Source organism: Scyliorhinus torazame, chromosome 8 (genome assembly GCF_047496885.1).
Source record: "Scyliorhinus torazame isolate Kashiwa2021f chromosome 8, sScyTor2.1, whole genome shotgun sequence".
Lineage (NCBI taxonomy): Eukaryota > Metazoa > Chordata > Chondrichthyes > Carcharhiniformes > Scyliorhinidae > Scyliorhinus > Scyliorhinus torazame.
In genome coordinates this window covers 260,807,663-260,823,467 of record NC_092714.1, presented here as the reverse complement: position 1 = coordinate 260,823,467, position 15,805 = coordinate 260,807,663, and the positions used below count along the sequence as shown (strand labels likewise).

The 15,805-nt window shown below is 50.7% G+C and overlaps 1 protein-coding gene across 3 annotated transcripts in view; it reads left to right on the top strand.

Annotated features, from left to right (window-relative positions):
- The window catches only part of LOC140428579 (protein CBFA2T2-like), a 181,102-nt gene that overhangs the window by 19,107 nt on the left and 146,190 nt on the right, over positions 1 to 15,805 (top strand). The window lies entirely within an intron of this gene.

The window sequence follows — 15,805 nt, the reverse complement described above, 5'->3', positions numbered from 1 at the left end:
TTGGACTGTGGGAGGAAACCGGAGCACCCGAAGGAAACCCACGCATACATGGGGAGAACGTGCAGGTTCCGCACAGACAGTGACCCAAGCCGGGAATCGAACCTGGGACCCTGGAGCCGTGAAGCACAATTGTGCTAACCACTGTGCTACCGTGCTGCAATCACTCCTGGAGCAAATCGATCTTTGTTGTGGTTCTCGTTCAGTATCTTAGCCACTGTTGGGATCTGACCAGGCGTCCGTAACACTCTATAAATGCAAGTTGTTTGAATTCAAATTCCACCCTGGTAAATAGGTGGAACTGCATTCAATCTAGCAACTTAATGGTCGTCCATCACTGGGATTGGATTCCACTGCGACAGGCATGTGGTTGAAGCCACGGACATTTAGACATCAGCGAGCCTTTCAGTCGATGTGTCGTCATGGGCGCAGCATGGCTCCAGGTCCTGTAGCATTTCAAGAGCACAGCCCCACCTCGAGATTTGGAAGAGGCACAGTTTGCCAGCATTGATCACACCCTGAGAGCGAATACAAATTCAGTAGAAAAACAGATGTGCTCTACTTGGGATCAGGAGGTCGTGGGTTCAAGTTCCACTCCAGAGATTTGACACATAATCTCGGCTGACATTCTGATACGGTGCCGGGGGAGTGTTGCACCATTGAGAGTTCTGTCTTTCAAGTAAGATGTTAAAGTTGAGGCCTCTGCCTTCTCAGGTGAAGGTAAAAGATCCCATGGGGCAACTTTGAAGTAGAATGGGGAAGCAATCCGTGGTATCCCTCAACCAGCATTACTAAAGAAGCAAATCATCTGGTTATTATCACATTGTTGTTCAATAATAATTGTTAGTGCCACAAGTAGGCTTACATTAACATTGCAATGAGGTTACTGTGAAAATCCCCTAGTCGCCACATTCCGGCGCCTGTTCGGGTACACAGTGGGAGAATTCAGAATGTCCAATTCACCTAACAAGCACGTCTTTCGGGACTTAGGGGAGGAAACCGGAGCACCCGGAGGAAACCCACGTAGACACGGGGAGAGAACGTGCAGACTCCGCACAGACAGTGACCCAAGCCGGGAATCGAACCTGGGACCCTGGCGTTATGTGAAGCAACAGTGCAAACCACTGTGCTACCGTGCTGCTAATATGGGAGCTTGCTGTGCACAGATTTACTAATGCGGCTCTGAAGTAAGTGCTTAATTGGCCATAAAGCACCTTGGGACTGTCATAATATACACACAAGTATATGATGGTGCACAGACAGACAGGTGAGTGACACAAAGGATGACCAATGAACATACAGAACACAGCAGCCAATCACCAGACAGGACATGGCCACTATATAACCAGGGGGCACTAGTTTTCCCGCTCTCTTGGGATGCAGCCTCTGAGACAGTCAGAGCCTGTGAGCAGTAACTAGAACATCCACCATGTGGTAGTAAGATAGTCTGGTCAGGTTAGCCTCAGGTCTCCAGTCAAGTCAGCATAGTGTCAACCCACAGTTCAAGCATGATTAATAGTTAAGAGTTTAATAAAATCGAGTTGCATTTCTTCAAGTGTTGGAAGCCTGTCTCTCTCTCTGCTACAGTAAACGCAGTCCTCGCAGACCCAGTTTACCCAACACATCAGGGACATCCTGACATTGTGAAAGGTGCTATGTGGGTGCAAGTTGGTTCTTTAGTATGCTAGTATGCTCGTAACAATAATATGTCCAGAACTTGGAGAGGATGCAAAAGAGATTTGCTGTACTATAGTGGTATTCAGTTATTAAAGGTCAGAGAGACTGGGAGAAGCTCAGTATTGTTCTTGTTTTTTTTAATAAACATTTTTAATGAGGTATTTCTTTGGCATTTTAACAGCAACAAAATCAACAATATACATAACAAGAAAAATATATACATAGTGCACATTCCACCCACCCTCTCCTGCAGGTCTTGCCATTACTTACCCCCCTAACCTACGCGAACCTTAACCCCCCCCCCCCCCCTTTTCTGATGACGATTAGTTCTCTGCGAGGAAGTCGACGAATGGTTGCCACCTCCGGGCGAACCCCAACAGAGACCCTCTCATGGCAAACTTAATTTTCTCCAGGCTGAGGAAGCCTGCCATGTCTGAAAGCCGGGTCTCTGATTTCGGGGGCTTTGGAGTCCCTCCATGCCAGCAATATGCGCATCGGGCTACCAGGGAAGCAAAGGCCAGAACATCCGCCTCGCACTCCTCCTGGATTCCCCAAAAATCGCCACCTCCGGACTCATTGCCACCCCTCATATTTAATCCCGTGGACATGGTGTCGGCAAACCCCTGCCAAAACCCCCTCAGTTTTGGACATGCCCAGAACATGTGGACATTGGTTCGCTGCCCCCCCCCCCCCCCCCCGCACACTTAGCACATCTGTCCTCCACCCCAAAGAACCTGCCCATCGGGCCACTGTCATGTGAGCCCGGTGAACAACCTTAAATTGGATCAGGCTGAGCCTGGCACATGTTGCGGTAGCATTGACCCTTCCTAACGCGTCCGCCCAGAGGCCACTCCTCTATCTCGCCCCCCAGCTCCTCCTCCCACTTTCGCTTCAGCTCCTCGGTTTGCGTCTCCTCCGAACCCAGAAGCTCTCTATATATGTCCGAGACGCTCCCCTCTCCTGTCCATCCTCGAGAGGACCCACCCTATCCTGAATCCCCCTTAGCGGCAGGAGTGGGAAGGTACCTCCTTCCGCAGAAAGTCCCGTACCTGTAAATATCAGAATTAATTTCCCCCAGCCAATGCAAACTTCTCCTCCAGTGCCCTCATACTCGGGAAGCTACCTTCCAAGAACAAATCCCCCATCCTCTCAACCCACCGCTCTCCGCCAAATTCAGAACCCCTTGTCCATCCTCCCCGGGGCAAGATTGTCGCAGATTGGGGACCACGCCGATGCCCCCTTTGCTCCCACATGTCTCCTCCAGTGCCCCCAGACTCTCGGGGCCGCCACCACCACTGGACTGGTGGAGTACCGTGCCGGCGGGAATGGCAGGGGCACCGTCACCAGGGACCCTAAACTTGTGCCCGTACACGAAGCTGCCTCCATGCGCACCCACGCCGGCTCACCCCCCACCAGCCACCTCCTAACCATGGCTATGTTAGCCGCCCAGTAGTAATTACTGAAATTCGGCAGCGCCAGCCCACCCTCTCCCCGACTCTGCTCGAGCATTGCCCTCTTCACCCGCGGGGGCTTGCCCCCCCCCCCACACAAAGCCCACGATAATCTTATTGATCCGCTTAAAAAGGACCGCGAGATGAAGGTGGGGAGGCACTGGAAAACGAAAAGGAACTCGGGAGGACCCTCATTTTTACCGACTGCACCCTACCCGCCAGAGACAACGGGAGCGCATCCCATCTCCGGAAATCCTCCTTCATCTGGTCCACCACCCGGGCCAGGTTCAATTTATGTAGCCGGTCCCAGTCCCTCGCCACCTGGATACCAAAGCTTCCTGAAACTGTCCCCTACCACTCTGAACGGCAGTTCCCCCCAGTCTCCTCTCCTGACCTCTCGCCTGAACCACAAACAACTCGCTCTTCCCCATATTGAGCTTGTACCCCGAAAACTGGCCCCGAATTCCCCTAAGATTCCCATAATTTCCCCCACCCCTTCCATTGGGTCTGAGACATACAACAGTAAGTCATCCGCATACAGCGAGACCCTGTGCTCCACCCCCCCCCCCCCACCCCCCAGACCAACCCCTTCCAGCCTCTTGAAACCCTCAGAGCAATTGCCAGCGGCTCTATCGCCAGCGCAAACAGCAGTGGGGAGAGGGGACATCCCTGTCTCGTCCCCCGGTGTAGCCTGAAATAGTCCGAAGACGTCCTGTTTGTCCGTACACTAGCTACCGAAGCCTGGTACAGCAACCTAACCCAGTCAACAAAGCCCCTTCCAAACCCGAACTGTTCCAGTTACCTCCCATATGTAATCCCACTCGACTCGGTCGAAGGCGTTTTCAGCGTCCATCGCAACCACACTTCAGCTTCCCTACCTTCCGGGGGCATCATGATCACGTTTAGCAACCTTCTTACATTGGCCCCCAGCTGCCTACCCCTTAACAAACCCTGTCTGGTCCTCCCCTATAACGTCCGGTACACAGTCCTCAATCCTAGAGGCCAGAATTTTGGTCAGAAGTTTGGCATCCACGTTCAGCAAGGATATGGGCCTATACGAAGCACACAGCTCCGGGTCCTTGTCCCTTTTCAGAATGAGCGAGATCATGGCCTGTGACATCGTTCTGGGGTAAAACCCCTCTATCCTTGGCCTCGTTAAAGACCATCAACAGTACCGGCCCCAATATTCCGGAGAACATTTTATAGAACTCGACCGGGTACCCATCTGGTCCCGGGGCCTTACCCGACTGCATGGCCTTCAAACCCTCCACTATCTCCTCCAGCCCGACTGGGGGCCCCCAGCCCTTCTACCAGCTTCTCATCCACCTTCGGGAAAGTCAACCCATCCAAAAAGTGCCTCATCCCCTCCGGCCCCACAGGGGGGTTCCGACCTGCGCAACCTACCTTTAAAAGTCCCGACAGGTGTTGCTCACCCCTGCCGAGTCCCCAACTAAGTTCCCATCCCCGTCAACAACTCTCCCTATTTCCCTAGCTGCCTCCCCTCTTTCTGAGTTGCTGTGCAAGCATCCTACTGGCCTTCTCCCACGTGCGCGAAAATCGCCTCCTTCGCCTTTCTGAGCTGCTCCACCACCCTTCCTGTAGTTTTTAAATAAATATATATATTTTATTAAAGTTTTCAAACACAATTTTTTCCCTTACAAATCAAAGAAATAAAAATACAAGTAACATGATAACTGCAATATAACATTGTGTAACTAACATGGTAAACTAACCAAATAACACGAAGTAATACTCCCCCCCCGCCCCCTCTCCCCCCTCCAAAAACCCAAACAATTTCCCCCCCCTCCCCCCTCCCCCTGGGTTGCTGCTGCTGGTCATCTATCTTCCCTCTAACGTTCCGCTAGGTAGTCGAGGAACGGTTGCCACCGCCTGGTGAACCCTTGAGCCGATCCTCTCAGCGCAAACTTCATCTGCTCCAGTTTTATGAACCCCACCATATTGTTTATCCAGGCCTCCAGTCCGGGGGGTTTCGCTTCCTTCCACATAAGTAAAATCCTACGCCGGGCTACTAGGGACGCAAAGGCCACGACATCAGCCTCTTTCGCCTCCTGCACTCCCGGCTCATCCGCAACTCCAAATAAAGCGAACCCCCAGCCTGGTTTGACCCGGACCTTCACCACCTTCGAGATCACTCCCGTCACTCCCCTCCAATACCCCTCCAGTGCCGGACACAACCAAAACATATGTGTGTGGTTCGCCGGGCTTCCCCGCACCTCCCACACTTGTCCTCCACTCCGAAGAACCTGCTCAACCTTGCTCCCGTTATGTGTGCTCTATGCAGCACCTTAAATTGGATCAGGCTAAGCCTGGCACACGAGGAAGAGGAATTTACCCTACTTAGGGCATCAGCCCACACACCCTCCTCAATCTCCTCCCCGAGCTCTTCTTCCCATTTTCCCTTCAGTTCGCCCACCAACTCCTCCCCCTCTTCTCTCATCCCCCGGTATATCTCTGACACTTTGCCCTCCCCGACCCACCCCCCCGAAAGCAGCCTGTCCTGGATCCCTTGTGTCGGGAGCAGCGGAAATTCCCTCACCAGTTGTTTCGTGAACGCTCTCACCGGCATATATCTAAAGAAACTTCCCCGGGGCAGCTTATACTTTTCCTCAAGCACTCCCAAGCTTGCAAACGTCCCGTCTATAAATAAATCTCCCACTCTCCTGATTCCTACCCAGTGCCAGCTCTGGAATCCTCCATCCAGCCTCCCTGGGGCAAACCTATGGTTGTTCCTGATCGGGGACCACCCTTCCTGTAGTTAACAAACCAAATTCAGCCTGCAGCCTCCGGCGTTCCCTTAACAGCCCTGCCTCTGGAGCCTCCGCGTACCTCCTATCCGCTCACAGAATCTTTTACCAGTTGGTCCGTTTCTGCCCTATCCGTCCTGTCCCTGTGAGCCCGAATCGAAATCAGTTCTCCTCTCACCACTGCCTTCAGCGCTTCCCAGACCACCGCTGCTGAGACTGCCCCCGTGTCGTTTACCTGCAGGTAGTTCATGATGTGGTAGGCATCACAGAGACATGGTTGCAGGGGGTTCAGGACTGGCATTTAAACATCCAGGGATTCACAACCTATCGAAAAGACAGGGAGGTGGGCAGAGGGGGCGGGGTTGCCTTGTTAATTAGGAATGAAATTAAATCAATAGCACTAAATGACATAGGGTCAGATGATGTGGAGTCTGTGTGGGTAGAGTTGAGGAACCACAAAGGCAAAAAAACCATAATGGGAGTTATGTACAGGCCTCCTAACAGTGGCCAGGACCGGGGGCACAAAATGCACCACGAAATAGAAAGTGCATGTCAGAAAGGCAAGGTCACAGTGATCATGGGGGACTTCAATATGCAGGTGGACTGGGTAAATAATGCTGCCAGTGGACCCAAGGAAAGGGAATTCATTGAATGTTTACAGGAGGGCTTTTTGGAACAGCTTGTGATGGAACGAGGGAACAGGCCATTCTGGACTTAGTGTTATGTAATGAGCCAGACTTGATTAAAGATCTTAAAGTAAGGGAGCACTTAGGAGGCAGTGATCATAATATGGTAGAATTCAATCTCCAATTTGAAAGAAAGAAGGTAGAATCAGATGTAAAGGTGTTACAGTTAAATAAAGGTAACTACAGGGGCATGAGGGAGGAACTGACGGAAATCGACTGGGAGCAGAGCCTAGTGGGAAAGACAGTAGAACAGCAATGGCAGGAGTTTCTGGGAGTAATTGAGGACACAGTGCAGAGGTTCATCCCAAAGAAAAGAAAGGTTATCAGAGGGGGGATTAGGCAGCCATGGCTGACAAAGGAAGTTAGGGAATGCATCAAAGCAAAAGAGAAAGCCTATAATGTGGCAAAGAGTAGTGGGAAGTCAGAAGATTGGGAAGGCTACAAAAACAAACAGAGGATAACAAAGAGAGAAATAAGGAAAGAGAGGATCAAATATGAAGGTAGGCTAGCCAGTAACATTAGGAATGATAGTAAAAGTTTCTTTAAATACATTAAAAACAAACGGGAGGCAAAGGTTGACATTGGGCCGCTCCAAAATGACACTGGTAATTTTGTGATGGGAGACAAGGAAATAGCTGAGGAACTAAATAAGTACTTTGCGTCAGTCTTCAAATTAGAAGACATGAGTAATATCCCAACAATTCCGGAGAGTCAGGGGGCAGAGTTGAATATGGTAGCCATCACAAAGGAGAAAGTGCTAGAGAAACTAAGAGGTCTAAAAATTGATAAATCTCCGGGCCCAGATGGACTACATCCTAGAGTTCTAAAGGAGCTAGCTGAAGAAATAGTGGAGGTGTTAGTTATGATCTTTCAAAAGTCACTGGAGTCAGGGAAAGTCCCAGAGGATTGGAAAATCGCTGTTGTAACCCCCCTGTTCAAGAAGGGAACAAGGAAAAAGATGGAAAATTATAGGCCAATTAGCCTCACCTCGGTTGTTGGCAAGATTCTAGAATCCATTGTTAAGGATGAGATTTCTAAATTCTTGGAAGTGCCGGGTCAGATTGGGACAAGTCAGCATGGATTTAGTAAGGGGAGGTCGTGCCTGACAAACCTGTTAGAGTTCTTTGAAGAGATAACAAATAGGTTAGACCAAGGAGAGCCAATGGATGTTATCTATCTTGACTTCCAAAAGGCCTTTGATAAGGTGCCTCACGGGAGACTGCTGAGTAAAATAAGGGCCCATGGTATTCGAGGCAAGGTACTAACATGGATTGACGATTGGCTGTCAGGCAGAAGACAGAGAGTTGGGATAAAAGGTTCTTTTTCGGAATGGCAACCAGTGACGAGTGGTGTCCCGCAGGGTTCAGTGATGGGGCCACAGCTGTTCTCTTTATATATTAACGATCTAGATGACGGGACTGGGGGCATTCTGGCTAAGTTTGCCGATGATACAAAGATAGGTGGAGGGGCAGGTAGTATGGAGGAGGTGGGGAGGCTGCAGAAAGATTTAGACAGTTTAGGAGAGTGGTCCAAGAAATGGCTGATGAAATTCAACGTGGGCAAGTGCGAGGTCTTGCACTTTGGAAAAAAGAATAGAGGCATGGACTATTTTCTAAACGGTGACAAAATTCATAATGTTGAAGTGCAAAGGGACTTGGGAGTCCTAGTCCAGGATTCTCTAAAGGTAAACTTGCAGGTTGAGTCCGTAATTAAGAAAGCAAATGCAATGTTCTCATTCATCTCAAGAGGCTTGGAATATAAAAGCAGGGATGTACTTCTGAAGCTTTATAAAGCATTAGTTAGGCCCCATTTAGAATACTGTGAGCAATTTTGGGCCCCACACCTCAGGAAGGACATACTGGCACTGGAGCGGGTCCAGCGGAGATTCACACGGATGATCCCAGGAATGGTAGGCCTAACATACGATGAACGTCTGAGGATCCTGGGATTATATTCATTGGAGTTTAGGAGGTTGAGGGGAGATCTAATAGAAACTTACAAGATAATGAATGGCTTAGATAGGGTGGATGTAGGGAAGTTGTTTCCATTAGCAGGGGAGACTAGGACCCGGGGGCACAGCCTTAGAATAAAAGGGAGTCACTTTAGAACAGAGATGAGGAGACATTTCTTCAGCCAGAGAGTGGTGGGTCTGTGGAATTCATTGCCACAGAGGGCGATGGAGGCCAGGACGTTGAGTGTCTTTCAGACAGAAGTTGATAAATTCTTGATTTCTCGAGGAATTAAGGGCTATGGAGAGAGAGCGGGTAAATGGAGTTGAAATCAGCCATGATTGAATGGTGGAGTGGACTCGATGGGCCGAATGGCCTTACTTCCGCTCCTATGTCTTATGGTCTTATGGTCTTATGCACTTCCTCAACCTCTCGCACACCGCTTCGTCCGCCAACAGCCCCACATCCAACCTCCATTACGGGCGCTGCTTGCTATCCATACTGACCTGCAGATCCGCCCAGTGCGGAGCATGGTCCGAGACCGTAATCGCCGAATATCCCGTGTCCACCACCCCCGCCAACAGGGCCCTGCCCACAACAAAGAAATCTATCCCAGAATACACCTTGTGAATGTGGGAGAAAAAGGAAAATTCTCTGGCCCTCGGCTGCAGTATTGTTCTTGCTGTAACCCCCACGAGACCCATGCGGGTGGCCCGATCGACCTCCCCGTGGGGCTCGTGGAGGCGGGAAGTCCCAACGGCGGGGCTCCTTAACTCCCTGAGATAAAGTCCGGCCCAAGAGGCAGCCGGCATCTCAGGATGGTCCCAGTTGGGACTTGTATTTCAGGGCTCCTCATTGACTACAATAGTTCTTCGTCAAGTGGAAAAGGTTAAGATAAGGTTTGAGAGAGCTGCTCAAAACCACGAGAGATTTTGAGAGAGTAAGTGAGGAGAGACTCTTCCAGTGACAGAGGATGCAGGGTCAAGATTATTGGCAAAAGAACCAGAGGCGACACCAGGAAACATTTTTTTTGCGGAGGGAGTAATTGCGATCTGGAATACCCTGCGGGAAGCTGATTCAGTAGTAACTTTCAAAAGAGAATTGGATAGATACTCAAAGGGGAATAGTCTTCAGGGCTATGGGGGAAAGGGCAGGTAGGGGGGGGGGGGGGAGTAGGATAGCTCTAACAAAGGTCCAGCACCGACACAATGGGCCGATTGGCTTCCCCCTGTGCTATATGATTCATTGAACATTTGCCCTGTGAAGGGGTAATATCCAAACCGATTTTCATCATCTCTAATTTGCCTCAAACACTGTCCCAACTCCCTCCCCCACCCCGGTTTCAACCAAACATGTTTGAAAATGTTCACTTCCTGCAGAACTGCCACATTTGTGGCTGGCACTTCACACAGCTGCAGGTGTCAGCTTTATCTGGGATTGTTGAACTGCGCCTTTTTCTCACGAGCCCCGTTGGATGGAAGTTTAATTTCGCCCATTTTCCCTCCCCTCCCCTCCCCTGCCACTTCCTCGCCGCCCCCCCCCCCACAACCCGCCCTTTGCCCGCTTGTTAAAGGGGACGTCAACCGTCCCCATTTAGTCACATCTTTGCGAAGAAAAAAACATCAAAGCGGTTTGGCCCCAGCTTCAGCGTAGTTGGCGAATGCCGTACTCCCCTCGGCCTTTTCCTTTTGATTCGACGTGAGAGAACCTCAGCATGCGTGGTGCGGCCAGCCAGCCTCCAGGTGGAGGAAACTGCAGTTCTTGTTTTGGTTTGGAGCTGCTCCCTAATCGAGTTTATCTCGCAGCTGCACAAAAGTAGTATCTCCACACCAAAAAAAAAACCCCATCTGCCGTGAGTGAGACACTTTAAAAAGACTCTTGAGCATCTCTGATATGGTAGCAACTTCCTCTTCACATTGTCAAGATGTTTTGCTGCATTCATTGAAAGGCTTTTCCACACGCCGTAAGTAGTCTAAGGTGTGCTTTATCTTTCACTTCCTCGGTTTTTTTTCTTGCCTGTCTTTTTATTAATCTGCCCCCCCCCCCCCCCCCCATTCTTAGTGGCTTCTAGAACATAGAACTTCCAGTGCAGAAGGAGGCCATTTGGCCCATCGAGTCTGCACCGACCCACTTTAAAAATTTTATTTAAAAAACATTTTTTTTTAGTGTACCCAATTCGTTTTTTCCAATTAAGGGGCAATTTAGCTTGGCCAATCCATCTACCCTGCACATCTTTGGGTCGTGGGGGCGAAACCCACACAAGCACGGGGAGAATGTGCAAACTCCACACGGACAGCGACCCAGAGCCGGGATCGAACCTGGGACCTCGACGCCGTGAGGCTGCAGGGCTGACCCACTGAGCCACCGTGCTGCCCTCGCACTGACCCACTTAAGCCCTCACTTCCACCCTATCCCGATAACCCAGTAACCCATTAACCCCTCCCAACCTTTTTGGTCACTGAGGGCAATTTATCATGGCCAATCCACCTAACCTGCACGTCTTTGGACGGTGGGAGGAAACCGGAGCACCCGGAGGAAACCCATGCAGACACGGGGAGAACGGGGCTTAGGTACAATTTCACAGCAAGTAGTCAACCTGACTCTTGATCCGCCATGAAGGGACACTAAGGTCACATAAGTCAGTTTTGCGTCCATAAAAGATCAGCCATGATCTCATTGAATTGCAGAGCACGCTCAAAGAACTAGATGGCCTACTCCTGCTCCTAGTTCTCATGTTCTTATGTAAACGTCATTGTGGGAAGCTAGGGTTGGCTAATTGTGTGCCTGGATTCAGCTCATCAGTTTTGAAAGTTTGTTTGTGGGGGGAATGGGTGGGGTGTGGGGTGGTTTGGGGGCTGCAGTGCAGGCAGTGGCCCTCGGGTGGGGACCGGCGTGTCAGATAACTGAATTGGTAGTGTGCTCCCACCCCTAAGGCAGGAGCTTGTTGCTTCACGTCCCTCTCCCGAGGCCTTTGCACCAAATCCAGGCAGACACGCCAGTGCTGTACTGAGGGAGCGCTGCACTGTTGGAGGTGCAGTCTTTTGGATGAAAGGTTAAACTGAGGGCCCAGCGGCCTGCTTGATGGTTTCAAAAGTACTTCATTACATGGAAAACACTTTGGGGAAGATTTACCGGCCCCGTCTCGCCCGACGTGGTGACGCAACGCGGCCAGTGAATCTCGCAAGAGGCCTCTTGAGATATCCGCAACCCCTGAGATGTCTCGCGAGATTCACCCAAACCTTGCAAGACATTAGGATCTGGATCTCGTCCATGTTGGGCGAGATCCAGGTATACATATTTAAATGAACCAGCCGTACGTCTCATTTCGATATGTCTGCACCAGAGTCTCTTGGCATCCGGGAACTAACAGCCTCCCCAGTGTGGCCTGGACCGGGTGCTGTTTAGTACTGATCCACACAAACATGGACCAGGCCTAATGGCATCTGGGGTGTTTCCCAGGCCACTGGAAACCTCAGAGCGGTCGGGGACAGGGCAGGGTGGCTCCCTGGATCTCCCTCTGGCACTCGGGCAACTTGCCAGTGCCCAGGTGGCATTGCCAATGGTCGGGGCCTGAGGGGGTCCATGCCCATGAAAGGGGGAATGGGGGTGCAGTATGAAGTGTGGAGAGGTGAAGGGCAGGCATGAAGGGGCCTCATAAAGGTTGGGGCAGTTAAGGGTGGGGGTCCTGAAATGGGGTTGGGGAGGCCTGCAAAGTGGCCTGTCCCTCAGCGACCGCTTAGTGGGGGGTTCTCGGTTGGGGGGTAAAGTCCATGTGTGCGCAGGGGGGGGTGGGGGGGGGGGGGGGAATGACATTGCTCATGGGTTGTGGGGGGGGGGGACCTTCAAGCTTACTTGGAGCTCGGGGCACCCTTTCAAAATGGCGGCCCGATCTCTGAGGAGCCGGTCTCGCCAAGGAGTTCAGCTCCCCAGTGTTGAAAACATATCGAAATGTGGGCTTGACCGGGGAGAAACTGCCCCAGGTCCCAAAAAATGACCAGTCGTATGGAGCTCGCCCAAAAGGCCGATGAGAAACATCCCGCCAAACTCGTCCAGAAAGACGCTTCGAAATTCTTTGGTTGAATCATCGCGGCCTTCGAGTCATCCAGTGGTCGTGAAAAGTACGATATAAATACAAACCTTTATATTCGTGGAAGGGGATTTTGGAGGGGGAAGTGGAGGATCGGAAGGGGGCTGAGTACAATTGGCTGTAGCTTGCCCTCTGGGGATGAAGTCTTGCTCCACCATTTTAAAATGTCAGTTAAAATTCAAAATCTTGGGGCAGCACGGTGGCGCAGTGGGTTAGCCCTGTTGCCTCACGGAGCTGAGTTCTCAGGTTCGATCCCAGCTCTGGGTCACTGTCCGTGTGGAGTTTGCACATGAAATGAAATGAAATGAAAATTGCCTATTGTCACAAGTAGGCTTGAAATGAAGTTACTGTGAAAAGCCCCTAGTCGCCACATTCCGCCGCCTGTTCGGGGAGGCTGGTACGGGAATTGAACTGTGCTGCTGGCCTGCCCTGGTCTGCTTTCAAAGCCAGCGATTTAGCCCTGTGCTAAACCAGCCCCATTCTCCACGTGTGTGCATGGGTTTCGCCCCCACAACCCAAAAAAAAAAATGTGCAAGGCCGGTGGATTGAACATGCTAAATTGCCCCCTTAATTGGAAAAAAAATGAATTGGGTACTCTAAATTCTTTTTTTGAAATCCAAATTCTTGCACTTTGATTCTGTAATCTGGTTTGTGTGCAAAAGGACTCAGGAATCAAAACAGTGCATGCCTACAGCGTGATCTGCTCAGGCCTGCTGAATTTTGGATGTGAATCATGAAGCAGGCATTAAGTGTCATGAGAAGATGCACAACACCTAATTCCTGGCTTCAGGCAGTTGCCAGGGACTCCTGCACATTGGCTGAGCCAACATGATGTTGGACATACTTCAGAAACCATCCTGAGGCTATGGGTGGAACATAGGCCCTGTGAAAATGGTGCTCTGTGCCCATGTTTGGCACCTGTTTGGTGTGCCCAGATGAAGCCCCAACATTAATGGGGGTGGTAGCTTAGACGTTCTGTTACTAGATTGGTAATTCCGAGAAAACCATGGGTTCAGATCCCATCACAGCAGCTGAGGAAACTTAACTTCAATTAATAAATAAAGCTGGACTAAAAAGCTAGGGGGGAAATTTTATATAGTGTTTTTTGTGACCACTGGGCATCTCAAATTGCCAATCAAATACTTTTAAAGTGTTGTCATTGTTGTAATGCTTGAAATGCAGCAACCAATGTGCACACTGTAAGCTCTCATGGCCAGCAGTGTGATAACGACCAGATAATCTGCTTTTGCATTGCTGACTGAGAAATTAATATTGGCCAGGACACCTGGGATTACTTCCCTGCTCTTCTTCAAGGCAGGCCAGCAGCACGGTTCGATTCCCGTACCAGCCTCCCCGAACAGGCGCCGGAATGTGGTGACTAGGGGCTTTTCACAGTAACTTCATTGAAGCCTCCTCGTGACAATAAGCGATTTTCATTTCATTTCATTTTTCAATAGAGCCATGAAATCTTTTACATCCACCTGAGCAAGTAGATGGGACTTTGGGTATAAGATCCGAACAACGGCACCCCTGACAGTGCTTTGCCAAAGGTCATCTGGACTCGAAACGTTAGCTCTTTTCTCTCCTCACAGATGCTGCCCGACCTGCTGAGATTTTCCAGCATTTTCTTTTTTGGGTTCAGATTCCAGCATCCGCAGTAATTTGCTTTTATCCAGTTATTATTTATGATAAAGACAGTTCCTTGGTTTGACTCCCGGCACATGTGGAGTTAGGGTTCAAGGGGCCACCCACAGTGCCCTTGGGCTGGGCGAGGCAGAGGGGGGAGAACAATCAGCCAGGTTCAGTACGGGTGTCCCAGCTCCGACCGCCACCAATATCCCCCTGTGGAGATCAGCTTGCTCTGCAGCTATCAAACCTGAGATCTTCCCTGGGCTTCTAGCCAAGGGCCATGCGAAGCATTCACACTAACGCCATTGAGGGATCCCCGGCCAGCCATCTGAATTGTGTCTTTCTGAATAAAAGTGCCAATTTGTGCCATGTTGCAGGCAGTTATGTGATGGGGGGGGGATGTTTGCCGACGTGCCGCAGAATTGATGCTGTTCCAGATTGATTTGGCTTGCGTTTGACTAGCAGTGCAGCTGACAGTAAGCATATGGTTTTACTCACTCACGAAAAATGTGGGAGTTCCCCTTCCTCAGCGCAGGCTGGAGACTCAGAACGGGGAACTTTCACAACTGTCTTTTTTCTTTATCAAGTCAGATACTGGGGGCAGTGGGGGGGGGGGCGTGCGGTGGGGATGAGGGAAACGGGGGGGGGGGGGGGGGAGGGTGTAGGTGGCTGGGTCCCACACCAGAGCGAGCTTTACAATGAAGGTAATCGTTAACTGGTTGATGTCACAGCGCCGTTAAAATAAATAATAGAGGCAGAAAGAAGCGCATCAGAGGCTGTGGGAGTGAAACCCTCCCCGCTCCTTGCCGGGCTCTGTGAGGGATTTTGTTCACCGTGAGAAACTTTCCACTGGGAGGAGGTTCAGTTATCAGAGAGGGGGGGGGGGGGGGGATAGAATTACACAGCACTGAAGGAAGCCATTCGGCCCATCGCCTGCTCATTCACCATGACCCGACAAGTTTATCCTCCTCGGGTGTTTTGCTACACAGTGAAATATGATCTGGTGACCTAGCTGAAATGAGGGATGGCAGCAGATTCAATTCCGAAAGGGAATTGGGTGTATAGTTAAAAAAACTAAAATGTGCAGTGTTATGGGCAACGAACCAGGCTAGACTAATTTGACAACTCTTTCAAAGAGCTGGCACAGGCTTATTGCGCTGAATGGCCTCGCTCAGTGCTGTGTGATTCTGTGAACCAGGGTCTGCACTGCTGTCCAACAGTGGAGATTTGGTCCATTCATTTTAGTGATCATTATCTTGGGAGGGAACAATTTGCTGAGCTACAGGAAATAGTCTGGGCATCGACACGAGGTGAATGAATGGCTCTTATAATCCGAGAATCCCTACAGTACAGGGGAGTCCATTCGGCCCATCGAGTCTGCACCAACCCTCCAAAGGAGCACCCTACCCAGGACCACTCCCCCACCCTATTCCCCCTAACCCAGACAAACTTTTTTTTTCCTTGGGCATCAAGGGGCCAATTTAGCACATCTTTGGACTGTGGGAGGAAACCGGAGCGCCCGGAGGAAACCCACGCACACACGGGGAGAACGTGCAGGCTCCGC